This window comes from Moschus berezovskii, chromosome 2, assembly GCF_049115385.1.
Source record: "Moschus berezovskii isolate FMDL1 chromosome 2, NW_MosBer_1.0, whole genome shotgun sequence".
Classification (NCBI taxonomy): Eukaryota; Metazoa; Chordata; class Mammalia; order Artiodactyla; family Moschidae; genus Moschus; species Moschus berezovskii.
This window is the reverse complement of record NC_142461.1, coordinates 61972509-61977319: the sequence shown is the minus strand read 5'-3', so window position 1 is coordinate 61977319 and position 4811 is coordinate 61972509.

The following is a 4811-nucleotide window of genomic DNA, read 5'->3' as shown; positions in this document are numbered from 1 at the left end:
TCTAGAGTTTAAAAAAAAAAAAAAAAAGCATGTCCCAATTTCCAGGTGTAAAAGAAAATGTCTACCTTGAGGGTCACTGGCCCCCGGTCGGCCTGTGTTATATCACTGGACCTTCCCTCCTGGCTCCTCTCCAAGGGTGGGCATATTGGAGCCTGCAGAAATAAAAATGGGAACCCTCTTACACTGTTGGTGGGAATGCAAACTAGCACAGCCACTATGGAGAACAGTGTGGAGATTCCTCAAAAAACTGGAAATAGAACTGCCATATGATCCAGCAATCACACTCCTGGGCATACACACCAAGGAAACCAGAATTGAAAGAGACACATGTACTCCAATGTTCATTGCAGTACTGTTCATAATAGCCAGGACATGGAAGCAACCTAGATGTCCATCTGCAGATGAATGGATAAGAAAGCTGTGGTACATATATACAATGGAGTATTACTCAGCCATTAAAAAGAATGCATTTGAATCAGTTCTAATGAGGTGGATGAAACTGGAGCCTATTATACAGAGTGAAGTAAGCCAGAAAGAAAAACCCCAATACAGTATACTAATGCATATATATGGAATTTAGAAAGATGCAAATGATAATCCTGTATACGAGACAGCAAAAGAGACACAGATGTATAGAACAGTCTTTGGGACTCTGTGGGAGAGGGTGAGGGTGGGATGATTTGGGAGGATGGCACTGAAACATCTATGGTGTCATATGTGAAACGAATCACCAGTTCATGGTCAATGCATGTTACAGGATGCTCGGGACTGGTGTGTGGGGAAGACCCAGAGGGAGGATAAAGGGAGGAGGGAGGCGGGAGGGGGGTTCATGAAGGGGAACTCATGTACACCCGGGGCGGATTCATGTCAATGTATGGCAAAACCAACCAATATAATATTGTAAAATAATTAACCTCCAATAAAAAAAAAAAAAGAGAGAAAAAAAAAAGAAATAAAAATGGAATTGATCAAAGAAAATGTGAAAAAAAAAGGCTAAAAATAAGAGGAAAATTTGTTCCTGGAAGTATAAATTGTTGCTCCAGACTGTAAACTTCTCAGCATGCTACCAGTGCTCCATCTCATCTGCCCGTCCACTCCCATTTTGACCCTCTCAGCCCACTCATCCTTGACTGAGACCCCCAGGACCTTCTCTGAACCTGGGCCTTGGGAGGGTGGGCCATCACCCCACAGCCTGCCTACCTCCTGTCTTGCCCACAGAGCTTCTGGAGCAGACTGACCCCTGAAGTGTACTGTGTGTGCTGGTTGTGTGCGTGTGGGTGTGTGCGTGTGGGTGTGTGGGCCAGCCCTCTGTTCCCTGGGACACTTCCCGCTTGACCCACCCCCTGGGCAGTGGAGCAACCACTATCAGCAGTTATGGCCGGTGACTAATTTTCTACAAGGTGTGTTTAAGGATTTATGTTCTTGTGACTTCTTGTTTCGCTTTTCTGTTGTGTTGTTTTTTGAAAAACTTAGTTAAAGATAGGAAAAACTAAAGGGAAACAAATATGTATTTTTGGTTACACTCAAACATATTTTTAAATAGCAAAAATAAAACTTTTTTAAGAAAAAAATATATTCCTTAAGTATAGATTAGACCATGAAATCCCTGACTCCCAACACTCTAGGGACACCCACCCCAAACTTTAGTGAATTTGCTGAAGAAGTTACTCTCAGTGGCATTTTCGTGAAAGGCTGCAGTCTTGTACCTGTGGACTTGGGGAAGGGCATTGTCCCTTCTCCCCAATGCTGGGCCTGAGACCCGGTCACCTCAAACCTCCCAGGCAGTGCCCCTTGGTCCCTGCAGTGTTGTCTCCACACCCCCTTCCTCCTGGAACCCCCTGTCCCTAAGAAGGGTGGATCTGCGGGAGGGGGGATGGGGGCCACCTGGCCCATCTTGTGTTTTGTCACACTCATTTTGACTGAATAAAAGCCTTGTAGCCAAAGGCGGGGGCGGGGGGAATACAGCATTCCTTAGAGATGTTTATATGTAGACCAAATTCCTTCCTATCTAGGCAGCCACTTATATCAACCTGGCTAGGAAGGACAGAGATGTACTTTTCCTGTTCTACATGTGGCCTCCACTGATAACGTGGAGAAGGTAGCACTGTTCTCAGTAAACCTTAGTAGAAATTTAACTCTCCATGAGAGCCCCTCTACCATCCCTCCAAGCAGGCAGGAAAGAGGTTTTTTGTTACTCATGGGTGGGAGAGACCTATAGATTTCCTTTAGGCTGTCATCTTAGTTTGAACAGAGCGGTGAGCTTATTAAGACACTCCAAGATCTTTGGTGAGGAGAGTGCTGGCTCCTGACTATGCCTTCTCTGACATTACCCTGACCAGGAGTTTGGGACACCTTGTGAAATTTTGGTTTTCCACTAAGTTTTTGCTGATGGAATTGAGAGTGGGGTTCCTTCCTTTTTTTTTTCAATGTGCTGTTTTACTGGAGTAGAGTGGTTATTTCCAAAACTTTTTGCCCTGCATGTCTACCCTTTCTTGGCCTTTTGACAGAGAAAGCATGCTTTTCTTGTTTATTTTTTGTTTATTTTTCTTAAATCTGTTTCCATTGACATTTCCTGGTGGTTGGCTTCACAGTCTGGTATATACAAGACAAAGAGAAAACCGAAAGGACTTACTACCTTATATCATCCCACTGTTACCATATTCTTAGACAGGCTATCCACTTTCTTCACCATTCAGCATCTTTCTATGTTTGTTTTATATATAATAATCAGGAATTTCAGTTGCATTCATCAGGAGAAATAGGAAAAATATGTCTAATGCAGCTCACCAGAAGTCTGTAATATATTTTTAATCAAACTGTTTATAGAAAGAGAGGCCCACAAAACATTCTCTTGGAGCCCTGAACGACTGAGGGGGTGGCCCTGTACAGAACTGTGCAACATTGCTGTTACCTAGCAGCCAAATGGGCTGGTAAAAAACATATTTTTAGCACATAATGTCACCACAATTAGAACTGGGGCTGTCTTAGTAAGCACAAAGAGAAAATGGGTATTTAATAGGCAGCCTGCTGTGTCTGGTACAAACTCCTATAGTTTAACAACTTACTTTAAAATCGTGAGTGCTATAGGAGGCCCAATGTGCTTTATACACGCACACACACATGTGTATACATATACATAATTTATGTATACATATTTTAAAAATATACATATATTTTTGAGAAAATACACATACATAAAATAGGTTCATGCCATGCTGCCATGCGGAAGTTAAACTAAAATATTAGAAAAGTCCAAGAGACCCAATATATGTATTAGAGCAGCAAAGATGAAGTGCTGGCCTCAATCCAGAGTCTAGGGGACCTATTTGGAGAGATGCATGGTTACCTGAGCAAAGTTTAGTGAAGTAAAGCCCTTGGATTTTGGAGCCTCAGTAATCCCTACTTCACTCAGGTATAGAATAGTCGTAAAGGAAGCAGAGAATATCATTCTGAGCTTAGCAAACTATAGGAAAAATGAAAGGATTGGTAGAAATATTGGAAATTTGTAAGACATTTGATAAACAGTTTAGTTTGTATGCAGATCAATGAATATTTCTGACACCCTAAAGAAGTTCTGGAAATTCACCAAGAATTTTGGAAGGATGATAATAATAAATAAAAAATTTAATTAGCTGATGGATCTTAGAAGGAACTCTTTAATTAAATGATACTAGTAATTAGGTGCTTAAAATATTAGCCTTTATTGAATGACTACTCTATATACATTTTATTAATACATCAAAATACTTTCCAATATTATGCTTTCCCTAGCTATGCTATTAAAATTCTAAATAGACATAATATAAAGTAATGGAAAATATTTTGAAAACTTTAAGTTGAAAAGCAAATCTCCATTTTGTTACTGTACCCCAGTTCCTCAGTATCTCTCCTCCAGGATAAATGCTGTTTGTGGTTTTTCTCTATGTATCATTACAATAATAATCATATATGTGTGCATGAGTGTATTTCATTTTACTCAAATGGCAGCATAATCAGCATACAATCATTTGTATCTCTGCATCTTCATAATATACCTTAGAGATTTTTCTTACCGCAACATTGATGAGATCTCATTTTTTAAACATTTTACACAATCTTTTTTCATATTGATGGAAAACTTCATGTAGATAGTGTGAGACACATACACAAGAAAATGGACTTTCGCTTCCATCTCCACGTCCAGTTGCATTTGTTATATTAAAGCTTATACAATTATTGTGTTGTAATTCAATAACTTGATTACAATGTGGTTACAGAGCTTTTCACTAGTATGTTTTTCTACTTGTTTCTTCAGACTTGGTATGTGTTTTCATCACGGTTCATTTCCCTAGTATCTGATATGTAATACTGGAATATAATAATGACATCAACAGTCATTTACTCAGCATCAAGCACTAGAAGCATGGTGAAGGACTTTGTAAATGCTTGCTTATATAACCTGTCAAATAAATTTAACAAAGAGTAAAGTTTTTATTCCTTTTTTAGAGATGATGAAAACAAGATTTACAGAGGTCAAACCACTCTTTTCTAGATAAGCATTTATGTTTGTTGTACATCTTTCCTTTGAAAGTTTAAATCCTAAACTCTGATCTCTGTAATTTCACTGTATGTGTTTTTTGCATCATTTAAAAAACAAATTAATAAAATATTTAAGAGCCAGAATCAGTTTATGTCAAATCATGAAAACTCCATTTAAGCATGTCCTTTTCATAGCAGTAAATTTTTCTCAGAAAGGTCAAGGAGAAGCTTTTTCTATAGATTCACATGATATCCAGTTTATCTGGTTCCTAGCAATTCACACACAAAAAAAT